At 44.9% G+C, this 22298-nt stretch overlaps 1 long non-coding RNA gene across 2 annotated transcripts in view; it reads left to right on the top strand.

The window, feature by feature from the left end:
- LOC121675889 overlaps nt 1-22298 on the top strand; it is a 25942-nt gene that overhangs the window by 495 nt on the left and 3149 nt on the right. Inside the window, exon 1 of one of the 2 annotated variants that reach the window (XR_006020265.1) lies at nt 28-146. The exons of the other annotated variant lie outside the window; for it this stretch is intronic. This is a non-coding gene — a long non-coding RNA (uncharacterized LOC121675889). Of the gene's footprint in view, nt 1-27; nt 147-22298 lie in introns of those variants that run through there. 2 annotated transcript variants of the gene reach the window in all.

The raw sequence follows: 22298 nt of genomic DNA on the forward strand, positions 1-22298 counted from the left end.
CGGCCGGGCGCGGGGGGCCGCGGCCATCGGCGGCGCCCGGCCCCGGGGCGGTCGCGGGAGCCGGGGAAAAAATGCGAAGAGCGACGAAAAAAGTCTCGAGAGTCCGAGCGCGGGCGACTTTTCCCCCCGGCCGCCGCCTCGTTTTTGTAAGTCCAAGTTGCGAGAGTAACTTCGTGCCTCTTTTGTCTCCTATCTGCAGCGCTCGCAGCGGCCGCGGCTCTCACACCCCCACCCCCCTCGGCCGCCGGTTTGGGATCTCCCTGCTTCCCCCCCCACCCCCCAACGGCAGATCCCACCTAATATAGTGCTAAAGCCCTGCTCACTCGCTCCTCTCCCTCTCGGAGTTCCCCCCCCCTTTCTTTCTCTAGCTCCTTTTTTTTTTTTTTTTTAATAATATTATTCTAAGCTGGCATGAAAAGTGATTATCCGCGCTGTGATTGGTCCGGTTATCTGACCCGGGGACTGCCAGGAGAAGACAATAGTTTTAGTCAAATTATTTGCCATGGTGACGCTGTCAATCAGGGGTAACCCGATCTGTTTTGAGGTGGCTCCCCGGCTGGGCTGACAGATTGCTCAGATCCACTCAGAGGCGGCCCTGCGAGCTGAGATATTAGCTAGCGAGGGAGAAATTTCCGTCGTGATTGACGCTGCAGGCGCCCATCGGGGGAGAGGGGGAGCGCCAAAGCGCGGAGCCCGGGCCCCTGCTCCTCGCCGCAGGGCACTGCGGCGCGGCGGGACGGAGCCGTCGTCCCGGCCGGGCCCCTCCGCCCCGTCTGGATCCCGCAGCCCCATCCCGGCCCTGCCGCTCTGGACAGCGGGCTTTGCCGTCCCTGGCACCCGCGGCTGCGGTTGGGGGGAAAAGCCCGTCTCCGGCCCTTGCAGAAAACTTTATTTCTAAATACGTTCCCTTATAGCCCCCCTCCCCAGCGCCCAGTAACCACTGTTAAGAGAGTTTTATAAGGAAGGGGCCTCTCATGTACAATGGAGACCCTGTTCATGACCTGGGATCCCATTACGCTTCTCGTACCTGCCCGGGAGCGAGAAGAAGGCACGATGATACGGGGCCGGAGAGGGATTGCCTCTCCATGAATAACCGGCCGTGCCCCACCACGCTCCGGCGTGAAGGGCGCTGGCATCTGTGATCACGGGATGCTGCACATTTATTTATGCTCGATTTCCAAGAGCGTGTCGGGGTGTTTCATCCAGGAGAGGAACACGCGTAAAAGTGCAAAAGTTAGAGACACTTCGCTTGATTAAACGGACCCTTATCACCCACGCGTGCCCTTTGCACACGGCGTTTTAAGTTTACCGACTCTGTGGGGCAGGGACTCGCATTGTTTCCCGTCCCTTATCGGTCTACACAAAGTGAAAGGCGAGGGAGAGAGGTTGTGCAAGCTGCAAGGTCGAGGGAGAGGGTGCGATGAGCGGGTTAAGGGAGCCGCTGTGCCTTCTCGGGAGCGGCGCACGGGGTGGCGGCCAAACGGGACCGCCGGGGCGGAGGCTGGCGCCGGGGATCGCCCAGGTGAGGGCACTCGGGAGGAGCCTCCCGGCCACAAACTCAGGGTGCCTTCCATGGCCTGTTATGTTCCCCTTTTGCTGAGAAACAATGATTAATCCCACAAGCTCTTTCTACGCTGTTTGCAGTCCTGACAGGAGAGGTCTCTGCAATTGTGGGTTCCTGCCACGGTACCTTTTCAGCCGCCCCGGCGCGTCAGGGATTTAGCGAAGCCACAAGAGACCGGACTGCGGCTTCCCGCCTCTCAGCCTGAGCCTCCGCGGCAGCCGGACCGAGCCTCCGTGCCGGCCCGGGCGGGAGCAGCGGCCGTCCCCGGGGGAAGGCGAGGCTGGGGCGGCGGCGCGCAGCCCGGCGGCTCCCGGCGACGGCGGCTCCCGGCGAGGAGCCGCGCCAGGGCTGCGGCCAGGGGAAATGCGGCGGGGGAGGGAGGCAGGAGGAGGAGGAGGAAGAGGGCGGGGTAGGGGGCAGCGGATCAACCGTGTCCAGCTCCCAGCATGTCCGAACACTTGTGCATATCCGCGGCGTATGCTCGTACTTTCTCGAGTGCACTCCGCTCTGGAAGCTGCGTGTCCTCCTACCTGTCCGGCCGGCATTTTCACGAGTGCTGCCGTAAGGAAACAGTGGCAAGCGGGCGGTTCCCGCCCTGGTTCCTCCGGGGATGGAAAATAGAGGCTTCTTTTTCAGGTCGAGAAAAGAACAACTCAAATTCGTTTAAAACAAAATTGGGCATGTTGGTGATGGGTCGGTAAAGCCCCCTCGCATGATGGTCCCTCCGTTCCTTTACAAAATGAGCTCTCGACTGTTTAGTGCCTCGATTCCGGCCGATCTCCGCAGGATTCAAACTGTGCTTGTTTGTAAACGAAAGCATCCCAACCCCAGCGCTTCCTAGCCGACCTAAGCTGCCGGATAGTTCACGGCCGCAGCTGTAGCGAGCAGTGACGGGATGGGACAACCGCTCCCCTTCAAACACTGCTCTGAGCAGAAACAGCAACAGAAACACAAATCCCCTCTCCTGTCCCCGACCTCTGCGCGCACACACCGTGTGCCTTCCGCTCCCTCCCGGAATGGGGACCGTGGAAATAATGAAAAGTGCTAGCGAGGTCTGAGCTGTGTCTCCCGCCTCCCCGCTACCATGCTCGGTCGCCCCACGTTTATTAGGGATATATATACCTGATTCCTCTTCCTCTCCTTCCGTCTCACAACTACAGTGGTTGAATCTGAACGGGAGCAGCTGTTAGCCCTAGCTGGAAAGGAGATGCCAAAACCTGTTGCATAGATTTAGACCTGAAAAAGAGTCTTCTTAGTACCCTAAAATGTGAGTACAGGGTTTACACTCCAGCTCCTCCGCAGGCGCTTTCACTTTAGGCTGCTTCAGCCGGGCTGCAGCTTGCATGTAAACGTAAGTTCACTTCCCAGAGAGCTGGGCAGAGGCAGGGCTACCCCCTTCCCGGGCACCCTGTATCAGCTTGCGTCCTAGAGCAATTGTAAATTAGTGACATCTGGATCCAAATTCTGCATAACTGCTTTTATCTTTAGGGAAAGAGAAAAACTTTCCTACGTGCTGGAAGTCAGAGAAGATACTGGCTGCAAAGCCGCGGCACGGGGCGAATCGCAGTGTAGAGCCTTGCGAGGGAAACAGGCGACCGGGAGAGGAGTTTTTTTTGGCATTTGTGAAGGCTCTCGTTCCCTGCCATTATATTTCAGAGCAGGAGGAGCGAATCGCCTGCTCACGTTTGCCCCCGGACCGACGAGATCGTTTCTCCTGGCTGCTGCCAGTTCTCTCCCCTTTAGCTGTCGTGGAAAGTTTTTGCTGAGCCGACCCAAATATTTGCTCAGCCCCGCTGCCGCCGGGCGGAGAAGGCCGGGGTTTCATCCCGGTCCGGGCACGGCTGTCACTTTGCCGAGGCCCCGCTCGGGAAGCGCCTCACCCCTCCGCGCAGCAGAGTGCGAGACCGTCAGTGTCAACACGATCTTTGGGAAACACGAGTGAAATAAAAAGGTGGTTTTTATCGCGACGCTCCTTTCATTAGCTGTGAAGCAGACTGAATGAGGAACGGGGTGTGGGCGGCCCGTTTTCTTGCGAGGAGCCTTTCCTTGCCCGGAACTGCTCCGTGCTCACGAGTGAGTGCCTAAGTAGAGCTACAATTATCTGGAAATCGCCTTTTCGGCTCTGCCTTCACCGTCCCCTTGTAGACAACAGCCCGTGGTGGGAGGCTACAGGCCCGCATCGTTGCTGTTAAAGACGGGAGCCGATTCACCCAAGCTCCTGCCGGACACCTTTCCGCCAGCCTCCTCGACCACTGCCTTTGGGGAGCCCCTCATCCTTTTCACCGAGCTGAGCTCGGGACAAACCTGTCACCCGCTCTCACAGGGCTGTGGACATGTTCGCTCCTGCCAGCCAGCCTCGGCTCCACCGTGGGCAGGGCAGGGAGACAGGGCCCCTCCAAGGGCGCTTTTATCGGCAAGGGTAGCGAAAAAATGGTAAACCCCACAACTTTCACATGCCAGAAAAAAACACATCTTCCTCGCAGATGTCCACTACCGTGGCGAGAACTGTAGCAAGAGCAAAAAAAATGACAGACAACTCCAAGTTTTCGTTTCTTTCTTTCCTTTATTTCTTTCCTTTTTTTTCTTTCTTTTTTCTTTTTTTTTTTTTTTTTTTAATTTACAAGAATTTTTTCTTTCCTTTTGATGGCACGGCAATATGCTTTCCCCTTAAAACCGGTGGGGTTTACTGAGACCGAAAGCCTGCCGCAATTAAGCTGTGCTACTCTGGCTAGGTTTTTCTGGTTTTTTTTTTTTGTTTTTTTTTGTTTTTTTTTTTTTTTTTGAATGAATCATAGCGACCTTTGCCGTGATACTGGGCCTACCTGCCCCACACTCGCCAACTCGAGGGCTCAGCTCAGTTTCCCCGGGCTCACACGTTTTTCCGTGGCGAGACTAGGGCTCCTTTAGGGGGCCAAAGCTCACCCGTGATTCCCAGAGGCAGTTTTGCAACCCGGATCCGCGGGTTGTTCCACCCCGCCCTCACGCTATTTATTCACGCTTGTATTTATTTTTGCGTTTTGTTTAAAACCCGAATCTATCCCATCAGAGATAGCACTATGATCCTGTCTCGACTGAAAAAAAGAACACAGCAGACGATCATTGCACATAACTAAATTAAGACAAACAACAATTGCTTGTTGTTCTCTGATTTGGGGAGAAAGGAATAATTCAAAGCTTTCGCTGCACGCAATGCACCGTTCCTCAAGGGGACGGGTCAAGGATTTCAGATATGTAGCGAGTAACTCGATTATGCTAACAAACTCCGCTTGAAAGAGAACGCTGGTGGGTGCGGAGCGGGGTGCTGGGGACTGGGGGGACTCTGCTGGGAGCCGACGGGAGCGGCGCTTCTGTCCCCCGGACCCGCCCCGCTCCCCGCGCCCGCAGCTCCGCCGCTCCTCTCCAGCACGGAGCCTTTCCCCCACCGGCTGGACCAGAGACGCTCGAATAACATCTTCGCAAGAGATGTATTAATTAGGAGATGGGCCTGATGGGGGCCTGATGGGACTGATCTGGCCTCGGTGAACCTTCCCGCCCCCGCCTCCCGGCCGCCCCCCGGTGAAATGGGACTCCGGGGGCGGCACTGTGTTCCCAGCTCAAGGCGCTGTAACCTCCCGAGCGCCCCACGAAACACGATAGCCCCCCCAGCCGATTAATGCGGCCGGTGCCGATTATTTTTATATTATCCTTTCTCCGTCTAGGGCGAGGGGCTGAGAGTTTTCACCCACTTCTGCCATCAGCACCCTCACGCCCGTTACCCCCAGCATCGATATTTATTTGGGGTGTTTCCCCTCCGCGGCTCCTCCACAGATCCCGCGGAGTACATAGACGGCTGGGGGGAGGACCGGGGGGAGCAGGAGGGGGGCCTGAGCTGGTGCCCACCCAGCCCCCGCCCCACTCCCGGCTGCGGGGACCGCCTCAGATGCTCCGCGGCACAAGGGGACTCTCTCAGCATACAGTGCACTGCTAACAGACAAGACAACAACAACAACAAAAGGCACATATGGTTAAAATAAAGACAGAGAGAGAGAGCGCTTTCTGCCTTAGGGGATTGGCAATAACTAGCCAGAAATGCAGGCTATTGAATCCAAACTTCTGGTGGGCTTCTGCGGGATTGACAACTTAAATCACACTACAAGCATCAATTTGACAATATTTGTAAACTTCTTGTTTCCAGGGATCTTCTTGATCAGAGATAGACCAGGTTGGTATGAGCTCCAGCCACGAAGGTCTCTTTTTTTCCCTCCTCCTTTCCCCTCTTCCGAGTTGATGAATAGCGATCATGTTTCTTTTAATGGCTGCCCCCTATTCTCACAGCCTCCCACAACTAACCCAAGAGCCTGTTTCCTCGACCTCAGTTAATTCCGCTGATTATTCCAAGATGATGAGGAAAGCACGAAGATTGTTCACTGTTCCTACCGATTCAAGGCATTTTCGTTACCATCTCCATCCCTGCCTCACGGGGATTTGACCGGGGAGTATTTTTAGGAAGAGGCTGCCCTCCCTTCCCTCTTGCCTTCCCTCCCCAGGCAGCAGACAGCTCCGGGGGCTCCGCCACGCTCCTGTCGCTGTGGGTGCGCGATCCCCGCCGCAGGGGCCGAGAGCAGGCACACTCCGTGCCCGGGGGGTCCCGGGCCGGGGCGCCGCCGGCATCTCTGGGCCGCTCAGGTGGCGGCGGCGCAGGTGATCGGCGCTCCCGCGGGACCTTTTCCTGAGGGGAACAAACCGCCCGCCATCTCCCGCAGCACCAAAGGGAATTTCGGTTCTCCCCGAGGAAGGAAAGTGACTCCTTCGGCCCCACGGGCTGGAGGCGGGGATCCACTCCGAGAAACCTCACTAGAGGGCTCTAATACTCAGCTCTGTTCACTGCTGAGAGGAAACAAGGCTCGTCCTTAACATCCTTTAGTCTTCCAGATAGATTAAGCCTCGTAAAGTCTTCCCCAGTCTGTCAAGGGTGGTTCACAGACGTCGACACAATGGCAAGAAATCCCTTATCTTAGTAGCAACCACCAACCACCCTGTCTATCTGCAAGTGAGTGGAACTCATGCCCCCTTCCTGGTGCATGATACAAGAGGATTTTGGGGGTCCCTTCCTCTTCTGTGTCCACGGCAAGAGAAGGAAGTGCAGCCTCTAAAACAACCAAGGGCCCCAGACACAGGTATCCTTGCCAAGATTTAGGGACCAAGCACCATACACAGATATGTAGACTTTTTTCCCCTTCACTATAGAAAGACCTTGTGTAAGTTCTTCCATGGTCTGTGCTATGTGGTATGCTCATAAACATATCCATCTTTTAAATTCTGCATGGTCGAGGCAAGCTGAAATGTAATGTAGTGTTGGCAAGTAATACAGAGAGATATTAATGTCAAATACTTACGGATTTAGCTATGGTTTGTTCAGTTTTGAGATAGTTTTTTTTTCTTTTTAAATAATTGCTATGATTTGCCGTTGGGAAAAAAATAAAAACAAACAAGACAGTATAAATTAAAACTAAAGCAATTTTTTGTTGTAAGGGAAACTCCATAGCATTTCAGAATGCATTCAGCTTGTTTCAACTCCAAATAGCTTTTGTAATAAATAAGTAAATTGCCTTATTTGCAGAAATTAGGAAGTACAATTTAGTTGCTTGTCATGTCTTGCAACTTTTCTGAGAAATTTTGTGTACAGATCAAAACTACAGGAACAGCTTTGTGGAAAACTAGATAGTTTAAATAACATCAGTTTAAAACTGGTCAACTTTCCCGTGGAAAATTTGCTACTTCTGAACTTGTGACAATGTTCTGTATTTTCCTCTGTGGATTGTTTCAACCTCCTTTTTGCTGAGTTAATTCTGTCTCTGTACTTTGATGTCTTCTCTGCTTTACTTCATAGGTTCTTGAATCAGTTCAAATACGCTGGGGACCTTTTACTTCCCAGAGAAAAACCTGGTATCCCTTTTCATTCCTTTCTTTTTTCATCAGTTTTATTCTCCTTATGAACAAGGACTTTATTACTAGACTAAAATTGACTTTGTTGCTTATTTAAGATATAGAAAAGGCCAACCCAGTGAAACCAACGGAATTGGTTTCAGTCAGTTAAGTTCAGCAGGCAGGACTGAGGTTGTATACCATACTGGTTAAGAAACTGCTGCTGGGGTCCCATACCCACATCATATTTCCTCCAACCAAGTCATGTGTGCATGGTGAGGTGCATAAGGGCACAAAATCTCCCCTGGAAGCAGATGCTGATGGCAGCAAACACTGATGCTACATAGTGTGAGGAGAGGGCATGAGCTAAGCACACCATTTCGCTGCTACCATGCACCAGGCACAACTTTGGTTGCACTGGATGGCACCTGGTTTGACTCCCTCTGTCCCGCACTATTCTAGTCCTCCAACACACTTCCAGAAGCTTTTGCTGTCCCAGGAACCCTTCCATGCTCTCAGTCCACTCCCTCCTTTAGCATCCTCCTATGAAAATATCCCTTGAACAATTTACAATGCATTCCCTTATATTATCTCTGATACCCAGAACTAGAACCCCACAAGGAATAGGTGGGGTTTTTTTTTAACTACAGAGGCACCAAAAGACCCAAAGACCTAGTGACAAATTCCACTTAGCCTCAGGAACAGAGAGGGGTTCTCAGCCCATTTTATTTAGCCATAGAGACATAGTTCAAACACCTTTTCAAAATGGGACTTCACTTTGCACCGTCTTGAGACTCAGTAGTTCTTGGTTCTTCTAACAGAGTTTAGTCACTGCTGCAGTAATTTTTAGTTGTTTCATTCTCACCATAGCTTGCTGAAGAAGCTGATACTAGACATAGGGCTGAAGATTTCACTGAGTGGCAGTGAGCTGCAAAACGTGGGATTTCTCTATATCTGCTGCCTGCTATGGGCAGAAAACAATAAGGAAACTACTCTTTAAAGTGTGTAAATACACACACCCCCATATGCATGAATTTATGTGTATTTATGTAGTCTGGCTGTTTTAATTAAAATTTGTTTAATTTTAATTTGTGGAAAAACAGATTGTAATTTATTTAAATCCGAAACTTTTCTTAAACAGTAGGATAATAACATCAGAGTGACGTAACCTGGCAAACATTACCTTAATTTTGAACTCTTTTTCACTTCAATCATATAAGTGGTGGAAGAAATGAACAGAACATGAGATAAGCGGAACAAAGTCTAGGAAGAATTTTAAAGAAGAACTTTAAAGAACAATAGAATTTTTCTCCTTTTTTTTTTTTATCAACACCCTATAACAGATGCAGTTGTGAGTGAAGGTGATGTGTTCCTGTTTATTTTTAAGTGGAAGGAGATTAGCAGCAGCATTTGGCATGCACTGAAGTCTGAGAACTGAGCCTTACAGTCATCATGAAGGGAGCTTCAGCTTTTAAGAAGAGAAGTAGTAAAGAAGTGTAATTGTGTGAGTTATGTGAATTATGATGTGGAAGCTGTAATGTAATGAGCATGTTTAATGTACATAAGGGAAGGAAATGTTCTCAGTGCCAAACTGGATGCCAGATTTGTGGCTGGCAGAGGTGAATGAGTGGTATGAGTACCCCAAGGAGAGGGATGTGCCTGAAGATGGTTTTCTTAACCCGCCAAACTGTTCTTTGAGACATTTGAATACAGAGGACAAAGGTGGGGCCTTTAGTCTGAAGGATCAAGGCAAAAAGAATGAACAAAGAATGCAAACTGAAAGGTTCAAGCATGGTCCCAGCAACATCCCAGAGGAGGGTGTGTAGATGTCACAAATGATCCAGGGATTGCTGGAGGCTAGCCCAGGGTAACTGCAGAGATCACTGGTCTTAAATAAGATGAAGTTTTCAGCTAGGTGAGAGACCATTGGCGGGTTAAGACAGTATAAATTTTGTTGATAAGACATCTCTTTTCTCCACAGCTGCATAATGAATGAGGATGTTACATCAGAGGGCAAGGTTTCAGCTAGAGGGAGTTCAAGGAGACAGAGTGCCTGTGGTCCCCTCAAAATCCTCTGTGGCCTGGGGCCACAGACAGTGGAGTAGGAGCCAGGAGCTCTTTTTATTTTTATACACTCGTTTTCAAAGGCAATAGCTTTATTCTTTTTGTCCAGCTCCAGAAGGTTCTGAAAATCCCTGTTGAATAAATAAGCTGTGGCCAACTCCAAGGTAGAAGTGTGCAATATAAATCTAAAGCACATTGACTGCTTTCAGGTAATTGGAGGGCTTACAGTTTGCTTGACATTAGTGGCGCAGGACAAAAAGCTCTGTGCTGATGAGTGATGCATCTCTGACAGAGTTTTGAGAACATCTTTGGACCTCGCTCCTCATTCCCATATCCCATCAGATACTTTGTATTTACTGTCATTAATAATGCAAACTATTTAACCTTGTAACGTGTCCAGAGACTAGGAAAGACTTCTGCTAGTCCCCTACCTTAGCTGTGCAGTGGGGAAAATACCCTAACCACAGGAAGTTGATGGAGTGAGTCTCAATAGGTCTGTGAGCTCTGGATCAGGATTCTGAAGCAGTAGAAAGAGTATGGGGGAAAGTGGATTTGCCATGAGATAAAAAGTAGAAGGAGGTTTATGAAAGTAAAAGTTTGAACTTGTGTTGATGAACCTCTCTCAGGCATCTACCAATCAGGCATCTGGCACACAGAATGGCAGACAGTCTAGGATGGCAGAGATCTTGGCAGTATTATGGGACTAGCATTGTCACAAGGAGGAACTGCTTCTGAACAATGCATAAACCTTTTTTCTTCAGTGTCAGGCAAGAATTTTAGGAAGAGAAGTCACATCATTATTAATTATTATAAAATTATGATTTTTAAATTGATTCTTTTCCTTGGGGACAAGAAGATGAACTTATATATCTCTGGTTATGTCTCTTAGAGTACACTAAAAGCAGCTAAGAAGTGCAAGATCTTGTTCCTGGAATGTATTTCCTTTGTGCCAGTCTTTCACGACTCTGAAGGTGTTGAGATATTGTTGATATTATGTAACCTTCATCAATTAAGCACAACGTAAGTGTTTATTTTTCTCCTGAGAAATCTTATTTGATCTCTGGAGACCCATGATGTGAATCTTGCTCGACCATTTTGAGCATAAAGGGCACTTTTCTAAGTACAATAGAAGCTGCAAAGTTTAAATGATCATGATATTTAGAATTTGATGAAGCAAGCGTGTTCCTGCCACGTTAAATGAACAACTAGTTACTGTGTACAGTGTGGTGATACAGGTTGATAATCTGATGCTGAATAATATGATGTCATGTGAAGACTTAAACTATTTCCTTATATAGTGCCCAAGAAATAATGTTTTCTTTGCCCACATCTGAAAATTCACAGGCAAACATGCAACTAATCAAATCTTGCACAAATGTTAACACCCAGATGTGAGTGTTTCTGCATGGAATTAATGTACAGCTAGCAGAACTGTTGGATAGAGAAATCCTGTAAAAATACAGATTAAGCACACATAAGTTAAATATGTCTAAATAGTCTGCCAAGAATGTATAGTTTTATGAAATCTGTTTTAGGTACAGAACTCTCAATATTTCCTTCTAAAAACTTTCCATTAGTATACAAAAAGGAGAGAGTAGATTTCTGTAATAATCAGCAGAACCTTCCCATTTAATATAAACAAACCAAAAGAATCATATGACCTTACTTCCAAGGGTCAACCCTTGCCCTCCAAACTCCCATTAGAAGTCAGAACTTGAGTAATTCTATCTTTTAATGATAAACTCTACAATAAACCCACCCTATTTAGCAATAATTATTAATAGTAATTTGCATGTTGGGTAGAACATTTTGAGAAAGGCTTTCCAGTATTTGCTATGCTAAAATCCAACAGTACTTGATTTGACCATTTAGAGTGACAATTTAAATTCATAATAAAAGGGGAAAAGAGTGCAAATAGAGAGAAAATACCCATATCTGAGAAGACCTGTGTCTTGTTCAGCTTGATACACCTTATATCCTCAGTAAATTAGAAGGGGTATTTTAAATTCAGAGAGCCACAGGGGGTCAGAATCAGATAATCCTCAGAACAGAAACCCAGGGTAAATTCTTGCTGAAGTGCAAGCCTTCATGCCTTACAAGCTTCCATTTTAGACAATAACTAATTAGCCAGGAAAATAAAGGAAAGATTTCTCTCTGTGTGCCTGTATGTGTTGCACATGTACATATATAATGTATGCACACATGCACACACACATGTGTACCCAGATATAATATTTTTATAAACGTGGCCTGAACCTTGCCTGCATCTTCTCATTAAATCAGTGGGAAGTTTGCTGAAACAAAGAGTTCTGAATATTGCCACATCAGATCTATTTCTTTCACAAATGATGAAACATGCAGGAGAGTTGGCAAGCACACACTGTTGTGGTGGAGCTACTGACCATTTGAAGCCAGCAAACAGAATATGCTCTTTATTGATGTGTAAGTTAAATTCTTTCATTGCCACCTGGTTTGTTGAAAAAATTGGTGAAAAAGTAGGTCAGTACTGAATAGATTTTTCTGTAATATCTTCACTGACAGACCAGCTTGAGTTAGAAGGCCAGTGAAGAAGAAGAAAAATCAGCAGGAAACAATACATGTTGCAATATACATTTGAAACATGGATATGTAACGTAAGAGTTTTTTGCACTTCTCTTAGTGCTCTCTACTGCCATGCATCACATTAATCTAGAGTCAGTTTAGGAAAGATAATGAGTTAAAATTTATGGCATATACAGGGCTATTTATCTCTTCCTAAATGCAAAGTACTAAGCATTCATGCTTACCTCCAACAGAAAGATGAGTTCCTTTTCTGCCTGTAGAACTAATATGCCCCAACAAATGGGAGAACCACCAGCAAACCCCATGACAGCCAGTGGGAACTGGTTTTCTCCATTCCTTCGTGTCTGTGTTTTGAGTTCCTTGTAGAAATGGACTCAGATATTAATTTCATATTTAGAAGATTCACCCTTTTGGACATGTAAAAATACAGTTTAGTCTGAATTGATATATTAGGGTCAAAACAAAGCAAAGCTGCAGGATTTTAAATCCAGTCTAAACTCTGCAGTTCAAGGCAGGTTTACTTCACTCTAATGATGTGACTATTCAGCATGCTGTTAGTGCTCTTCTCATCCGTCTCTGATCCAGTGACCTTGATTACCTGAAGTGGTGTCTTTTTTGAGAAAGGCTGAATGATCTTGCCCATGAAAGTTCCCATTTCTGGCCTCACTCTGGCACTGTGCACTTTTCATGGGCAGATGGTCACTAATCTCAGTACTTTCTGGGTATCTTCTGATGGCTGTTCAAGCCCAGAAACAAAAAGGGAAAGTTGCCAAGTCCATTTGCTGTATGTGACTCCCCGCTTCAGTCACACAAGAAAAGGCCTTGCCTCTTTAACCTGGGCAGTTGATGACTGGGTTTTCTCTTCATGTGTATCCTCTAAAACTGAACTGTGGATTTGAGAGGAAACAAGCTTAATATGCCATGTGCTTCCTATTTGTTGGAGGCATCAATGCTGAAGCTCTGTTGGCATGCTAAAATGTGAACATTTTTACAATGTAGCAGGTTATGGAAGCTGCTCTTGATAAATTCCAGTAATGGCATTTTGCACTCCATGTGTTCCTTTCTGTGAATGACAGATTGCACTATTATGTCTCCTAAGAAGCTCTTGACAAGGGTGATTCAGGCACAAAGAAAGTGGAACACGTGTCTAATTCAGTGTTTCTACATTCCCTAGCGCATTTACACAGGACTGTGATCTTGTTCTCTCTGATGCACTAGAGCAAGAAAAAACACTGTTCAGTGTGAGTTAAACACTCCCTAATAACATCAGAGCCTCTGCTGATGTGAACCTAAAAAGAAACCTATGAATGTGCTTACCTCTCCTTCACTCTTGACTGAATCTAGTGTCAGATGTAGAAATCCACCAGGCTTTTTTCCTCTTAGCTGGGCAGTAGAAGAAGGGACTGTGGCAGATGGACAAGAGGTAGATGATGTGGCTTGTTGGATAGCTGGGGTTAGAGATTATCCAGCCTACCTGAGTAACTACTAGCAGTCTTCATGTTGAAAATAGAGTAACCAGGTATAAATAATTGTCACACATTCTGTATTCTGAAAGTGCTTCTTGCAAGAAGGTAGTTCATAACCTTACCCAGTAGGACTCTTCCAGGCATAGAAATCACTGCTGGTTTTATCCATTTGGTAGAACCAACGGGAACAAATTTCAAAGATATTTTATTGTTTGTGATTGACTAAATACTTAAAACACATATCATTAACCACTAGGTGCTCTCTAAAAACAGCACAGAGATCCAGCTGTAAATACTAGAAATACTATGCCTGATTTGGAAACATTCAAAATAACCCCAGCATTCCTCAAATGCACAGTTCTAACTTTGCTCAGGTCTGTTTTGTGGTTTCTTCTTCAGCCTTCTAGGTGGATGCATGAGTTTCCATTTCAAGTTTTAGCTTAATGACTTCGCTTCAGAAACAGGAGAAAAGGAAAGCTCTATGAATTAAACATTACATAGGATTTGGCAAAGCACTTACAGGAATTCCATAAGGAAGAGTAAAAAAACCCAATCCCTACACAGTTGCACAAAGTTAGCAGTAACAATGAATAGTGCTGTTACCCTCTAAAAGTACACACTTTACAGTCAGCCTTGGCTGGTGAAATGCAGAAGCTTCATGTGGATTACACTTTTTAAAAATCTTTCAGCATCAAAAAATAGAAGAGCTGTAGTGTGTTGGTTTCAGAGTACTTTGCATGCAATCTCAAGATAAATTTGAGACACTGATTGTGTTTGTACCTGTGCCAGATGTTGTCGTTAGATATTTCTGGTTTGTTTCGTCAGCCAGATGAACTTACCCAGGGACATTGATCAAATACCTACATTTAAAAGAACACACTGTCAAATTAGTGGATAGAAAGAGCACATTATGAGAGAGAAATTATCTGGTGAAAGATTTAAAGACTGACTCACTTGTGTTTTGTTTCATTAAATGTGGGGTAGTCCCTTTTCATTTTCCATTTAGCAGGAGCATTCTTGTACTCCATTAGAGTATCAGCCTTATAAGAAACTAACTGGCTTGGGATACACATGAGCCTCCTTGGAAAAAATGCGACTTCCCTTATTACAGATTCTAGATTACCTTAAAATATCTATAGCTGATCCTGCAGGCCTTCCTGGAGATACTCCCTTGTACTCCATTAGGTCTCATGGCTGCAAAGTTTCATGGTGCGCTGCAGTAGCCTTCCCAGAAGGCCAGGGTGGTGGCTGCTTCTCGAAAGGGAAGGGCTTGGGACAGCAAGGGGGGGCATCCACCCCTCTCAGGGACACAGAATATATTCCCAAGAGGAAAATACGAAAATCCGTAGGAAAACTATTCAGACATTTTCTTTCCCCTCCTCCCTCTTAGATGCTCTTGGAAGAAAATCTTGATTCTTGCACTTGGGGTCAAGGGAGCAGCTCGTGGTGGTAATGGAGGGGTGAGGATGGGGCTGGAGAGTGAGCACACATGAGTTACGGGAGATCCAGATGAGCAGAAAAAAGAATTAAATGGATTGGAAAAAGCTTCAGAAGTTACAGCTGAGAGTATTTTATCTTTGTTTTGGTAACACTGGGTAATGTTTTCATTCAGGTTGGCTACAAACGCTTGCTCTTCAAAAGAGTTGTCAAAGATTTATTTTATAAAAATATAAACAAAAGACACACTAAACACTTTGTGTTTCATGTTTTTTTAAGTCTTTGTCTCAGTAGTAATTTCTTGCTGTCTTATTTATCATACACTAAGTATTTCTAGATAGAAAATACTTCTGTTTTCTGATTGATACCTATATGCTACCCATCTATTTCTCTCTGTATATGTGATCTGTATGTATGTACAGAACCCAGTGGACCCTGGAGCCCACTCCCATCCTGCACAGACAGAGCAGGCCATTGCTGGCCCAGGCAAGAACTCAGACACCTCTATTCATTTTCATCTCAGTGGCAGATGCTCAAAGGCATTTGCCTGATGTTGCAAGGAACCCACCCCTAAGGTGGGGTGCCTTGGGAGAACCATCTGTCTGTAGCTGAGGCCATTCCCCATGTGTGCTTGCCTGCTTTCTGCCCTCCAAATGTCATAACATTCCTACTTTGGTGCAATATTGTGGTCCAAGAGTACAATGTGTCATTAAGTGCTTCGGTTGCTTGCCGAGGCCATGCTCACCTTCAAGCCCCACACCTCAGGTATCTGGAAGCTAAGTAAGCAGGCTTGAAAAGGTTCACAGAAGGCTTTCACATGGTAGAAACCCAGTGTTACTAGTCTTATACTTGGCCTATTAGCCCTCACAGCCAGTTGGATATTGGAGCACTAATGTGAGCTCCTTTCTGTGAGGGATCCTGGCAAATGGGCCGCTCCCCTTGCTGAGGAGGAGTTTCCTAATCTGGGCAGTACCCAGACAGTTGCCATTCCAAAGCCAGACTTCATGGCTCAAACTCACACTTCATAGAGAAAGTGCCCTGTATAAATTGTCAGCTTTGAAGCCAAACCCTTCCCCACTTAGCTTGCACAGTAAATCAAGCTTTGGTGCTACTTTCCATCCAGCTCCATTACACAAGTAGTCTGATTTAGTTTTATGGTAGAAATGTGTTTCAGCTAAAATGGTATTTTTCACAGAGTGGGGGATAAACATGACTGTTTTATTTGTAAAGTGAAAGGCTATGAGATGGTAACAGGCAAGCACAGTGAGTGCAGGTGCAGTTTCAAATCCCTGCCTGGCTGTCTCAGTACCTGGGCTTGGTGCCTGAATTCTCTCATACTCAGATCTACAGCAGCACCACAACAAATCAGAACCTTCCATGAAAGCTTGTGAAAGTTCATATTCAAAAAGACATTTCCATTAGTGCCTGTGAAATTTTGCCCTACATCTTTTGGAAGTGAAAAGAGCCAGCCCCCAGAACTACTGTACCATCCCTGTTCCCCAGAAAAGTTAATTCATCATTAAAATTATTAAACAGTAAATGGCTGAGATGTGTTATTACAATCTTGAAGTATTTCCTTTGATTGTTTAAAAACCTCTGTTTTAATTTGAGTAATCTATTTTTTTGCCTTTTACAGTTTTGAGTGCTCTATCTTACCATATGTGAAACATTTCTTAAAGGTGTCAAAGTGACTTGTCATGGGTTTGGAATGAGAACTAAATTAAATGTCCATACTGTAGCATACTTATATAAATAATGAGATATTCCAGTATAAACCATTCATTTGGCAGTCATTTCTACATCAGCAAGTACTAAGTGCTATAGAATTCCTGCCTAACTTCGACACATGCAGAGAAAATCAGGAAGGAAAATGTGTGTGTGTATGTGTTTAGAATTTTATAGAAAAAGACAGCCCCTTGTAGTCCATTGCCATGAAACTGTTTCTTACATTTTTGGAAATAGTGCAAGGAGTTTAACAAAATACTCTGGATTCACAGCAAAATGCTGGAGCATTCATCTGTCTCCCACAAACTCCAAAACTTGTTTCCATAATTCAGAAACAGAAATGGATAAAAAAGACATTAATGAGCACAAGAATGATTTATTATGGGTGACATAGTGTCACTGCTTTTAAGAAAAAATACATTAAATAAGAATTCTTCATAAAATAAAAAGTGTTTCCTATTGAACATTGTTCGGAATTTGCTTATTAGTGTATTATATCACCACATTGCCAGGTCTGGCACTTCTCATCCAAATAATGTTTCAAAGTGCCAGCAAGACTTGTGGGCTGCAGAGCAAACCATGTTAGGAATAATGCATGTACAGAAACAAAATTAGTTTTCCTGGGATTCTGGAAATAGTTAGCACTGGAAGGCTCTTTTGTCTTGTATCAGCTTCACCAGGCTAACAACAATCAAAAATGGATAATATGCACTTAGTTCTAAACTGTCTTTCAAACTGCCCAGCTGCTTTAAGCCAGTTTTTAGGCTAAAATTCTTTCACACTCAAAGGCCCATGCATTTATAGCATGCATGGTAAACAAACCTTGTACTCCATATGAATTTTATCTTCAGACAAAAGGCATCCAGTCTCTGTTCTAATGGCATCCTGGTTTGATGGCACCAGATCCTGCACCTACTGAAGAGCATGTCCCAGAGCCCCAGTCTGACAGAGACTGACAGTCTGGCCCAAAGCAACCACAGAACTTCCTTAAATTAAATTAAAGGCACACTTCAGGTTTAAGTCTGAGTTGGGCTGGTTGGGACCAAGAGGGATTTTTCGCTGGCACCAGGCATGGCATAGCTGTCTATCTGTCTTTGTATCTGCCCATGATTCATCTCCAAAAACTGTAACTAATATCTTGGATGATCTCTGAAACCTCTCTGGATTAAGAAGTAAATAAATCACCCATTCCACTATCTGTCTATGCCTCAGTGACTTAAAAGATTGAAATAGTTTGTCACTTGGAATCAAAGTTCATAAATAGAGCTATTAACTTGGAGCTTTTCAGACTTCTTTGTGTGAATGCAGAAGTGTTTCTAAGTAGTTTACAGGTGCATTTCAGTTATCTTCAAAACATGGCTAGTTACATGAATTCACAAGCTTCCAGCAAATAATTTGATCTAGTGTCAATCTTCATTGAATCATGTAAAATAAGATTATTTTTTGTCTTTATTGCAACCGATAGCTGAAGTTTATGGCCAGGAAGCACAAGCCTTCCACTGAAATCTTCACAATTGTGTCCCCAGCCTATCATGAAGAGAAAAAAATCTATCTGTGGTGGAATTTGGGGAGCACCAGTGTCCTAGCAAGGGTAGTGGTGTGCCTAAGACATCTACCCATGGTCTGGGTTGCACCTCCAACATAGAGGAGAGCATGATGGCACCAGGCACCCGAGATGACTCCAGAGCAAATGAACAGGACTTTCACTAGTTGTTAAGTTAGACTCATGAGGTGTATTGGAATAGGAACTATTAGCTTCTTTCATGCTCTTGGTGTCCTCAACACACTCTTGCAGGACTTTTTTTCCCCATCTCTCTAGTAGGGGTAATTTAATGACAGTTAATTGCTCACTTGTCCACGGGTTGTACAGATTTCATTAATTAAACACCTATTTTTGTAAAGATTTTAGACCTATATAAAGCAACAAAGTCTCTATGAGCTTTTTGCTTAAAATCCTCTCTGACAGGAATCTCACTAAATATTTGCTGATCTCAACTATGTTCCTATGGCTTAAAAACCTGTATCAATAACTCAAGGGTACAAATGTGTCAAGTGGTTGCAATTATCTTCTAAACAAATATTGGAAAAGAAAAAAGGCACAAGCTAAGCCATAGAAAAACATGGTTAATGCACTCCAATTTACCTTGTCCAATAGTGACTCCATTGCATAATGATGTATTTATGATGAGTGTATAGCAGAGTCTGAAACCTTATTTTTTAAAAACTGCTCAGCTTGCTTTTTTTTTTTCTTTTTTTTTCTTTTCCCCCTCCTTAATGGTGTAATGACTCAGGGTGGAATTAAAGACAACTAGAGCCATATTGCACAATCAGGTTTTAAGCACATTTGCTACAGAATGTGATGCATCCCACATGGAAAAAATCCTTTCAGCTCCTGCTGCCCACTCTGCACTAAACTGCATGAACACACCAAGTGGGACAGCTGTGGAAAGTGATTTTTTGTGGGTACCAAAGCACTTAGGACCTCTGCTCCATCATCACGTCCTCTGAACATGGGCCGGAAGGTTTCTTGTTTCAGGGACTGTTGGGTTAAAGAGATGAATGGGAAAGCTGATTATGTATTGGCTACTGGTTCCAACTCTGTAGAGAGGTAAAAGTCAAATAAAATTCATTATTTTGTAACATTGTCATGGTCTTTTAAATATATTACACTCTGAAGACTTCTGGAAGTCCCAGAGCAGTATTTTGATATGTTAATTTGAAAAAAATGCATTTTAAGAGAGTTCATGGAGACCTAATATTTTCTTATGCTAGCATTTCTATTTTTACATTGCCTTGCTTTCCCCTCAAATTTTATTTCTCCATTAATTTTATTTAGGTTCTCACTGGATTTCAAATACAATAAAAGTACAGAAATGGGAAAGGTTTCTTGTCAAGACTGACCAAGATGTCACATAGTCCCACATCCTCCCACTCTTCATGTCTAAGGGTTTATATTTTCAGTCCAACACATATCCCTCTCCTGCTCCTCTGCCCCAGATCCAAACACTGATGGAATCTGTAGTGTGTTGACAAGTTCTTGTATTAATAAGATAGCTATTTATCAAACTGCAACACAGACACTCAAATTTCCTCTTGTCTCTTAATACATTGCGTTGTGCCATTTAAGAAATATTGGTGGTGTCAGATTCTCAGTGCTGGGAGAACGACACAAAGGGGCACTAAATCAATGTCACTGGCACCTTGAAACAGCTGGTGGAGGAAGCAGTGCCCTCCAAACCAAGGAGTGCAGCCCCCTAAGCCTAAGTAGGTTTCTGGAACCATGAGCAAACCTGTGGGTCTGGGAATCTCTGAGGTGGCTCTGGTAGCATTGTATCCAGGTTTGCTGCCAGTTGGTCACAGTGCTTGGGAAGAGTGAAGGCGATAGCGTAGTATCTGTGCTCCATGGATTTGGCTTTGGACTAAGTAGGGTCATGCTCATCAACACGTGTGTGTGTGTTCTCACCATAGCCAGACAAACCACTGGCCATGTCCAAAGATAAAATGCAGCAGACATTCATGGAAGATAGTTTCTATCAGTGATGTGGGATTAGAGTGGAGCCTAAAAATGATACATTCGTTCTGATTACTAACAATGTGTTCTTCTGCATGAGATGTTGTAAGGAGATACTGTTTCCTGCACCTTAAATCACGGCCACATTAGACTTCAATTTTAAAGGGACAAGGCAAACCTTTTCTCTCTGAAGCTGTGGTGAGCTGGAACAATGTCACCTTCACAAGGCTGAACTGAACAGAACAATCTCTGGGTTGTCCAGAGGAGCACTTTAAATTTCTTTTCAGTGCAACCATGAGGGATATGTGTGTGGAGTGGATTATGGAGAGGGGACTCCTCCTGGCTGTGTACCTGTCCCCTACCTGGCTCTTGTGGGGCAGCCCCCTCCCCATCCCCTCAGCTACCCAATACCATGTTTTCTGCAATGGAAATCCCACTCAGAGCACTTCCCTCCTCTGCTGGCCAGGGCTGAGCTCCAGGGCATTTCCCCCTCACCTCTCTTTCTGTAACACCTGGCCAAGAGAGGAAAAGAAAGAGAGGAGATGAAAAGACCTAGAGCCCTGGCTGCTATCTTATCTTTTCCCACCACCTGGATCAGGGAGAAGAGAAAGCAATTGGAGCTCTGCTCCTTGGCAGCATCCCTTCCCCAGCCAAGTCTGGGGCAGAGGCTCAGAGGTACAAAAGTGTGGTTGGGACTGCACACCTGACATGGGCAGTAGGAAAAACCTTTTCCTGGTACAGTCTGCTATATGGGAATGACATCTCCTTTGGGTGAAGTTGTTTTTAATGCTATAGAAGTACTGTATGCCCTTGTGTCAGATGCTGAGAACTTTCTTGTCTCTTAGGCGGACCCTAGAGAAGAAGAAGTATAGAAATGCAAACTAACAGAATTCCCCACTACTGGAAAGTCCTTGAACACGATCCAAGTGATGTGGGCTCATGAGAAAGGAAGATTGAGCCATGGTTACAAGTTAGGGTCTGCTTCAAGATCACTTCTACTCAGACAAATATTTACTTCCCCCAGACACAGAGATACACATTCTGTAAGACGCTGCATTACCTTCCAGCATTTGGAATCACCTGATCTGTGTTTGGTTGATCTGATAGCTCTCTGAGTATAGGTCTCAATGAGTTATCACACTTCTCTGGCAGCACTGAGTGGAAGGAAAAAGCTGTAAGAGAATGATCTATAGTCCTCAATTGCATGAACTTGGAATGGCAGATAAGAAGCAGATCCATTATTTCCATCTGCAGAAGGCAGGCATCTTCTATCTCCATGATCTTTACTGTAGATAAAGGTGAAATAAACCTCTTGCCTTACAGAAAGCTCTCTGTCCTTTTGGTTTAGAGCATAAACCCTGGCAGTGTAACAGGCATAACAGTGAAAAAGCAGACTTTTATTAATACCTCCCAAAGAGAATATGCTTCATTTTAAGCTTGTGCTTGAACTTCTATCACTTTTTAATTTTGGATGGTAATAAAAATGCTTTGTGAGATCAAGTGAGTAATTCATAAGTATATTTATAGCTATTATTTCCCAATTCACTCAATTTCCAACCAGTTCTTTTTGGCAAAGAGAGGTGTGGGGTTTTCTGTCACTGCTAGGTTTCCACAACAACGAAGGTCTCCTTTCAGTCTCTTTCCAACAAGATTGGATTGATTAACTATGCTACTGTTTATTTTGCTGTACCTGCCAAGTATATGGCAATGCAGAAATAGGAAAAATTAGCCTAATGTGAATATGTGGACAACAGAGAATGCCAGAACAAATATCATCCCTGAACATGCAACAATTCCCATTTGATTTCATTTCAGGACACCCATGTTTAAGATGCACCTCCCAGACAAAGAAAACATCAGTTTCTAATTCAAGTTGGTCATTTTGTAACAAAATGAGTTGAGAACACTTAACAGTTTTATTGAAAAGTAAATTACGCAATTTTCCTTTCTTTCTTTCTTTCTCTTTCTTTCTTTCTTTCTTTCTTTCTTTCTTTCTTTCTTTCTTTCCTTCCTTCCTTCCTTCCTTCCTTCCTTCCTTCCTTCCTTCCTTCCTTCCTTCCTTCCT

The sequence above is a fragment of the Corvus kubaryi genome, unplaced genomic scaffold, assembly GCF_017639235.1.
Source record: "Corvus kubaryi isolate FWS band 111438036 unplaced genomic scaffold, C.kubaryi_AGA036_p1.0 76, whole genome shotgun sequence".
Taxonomy (NCBI): Eukaryota; Metazoa; Chordata; class Aves; order Passeriformes; family Corvidae; genus Corvus; species Corvus kubaryi.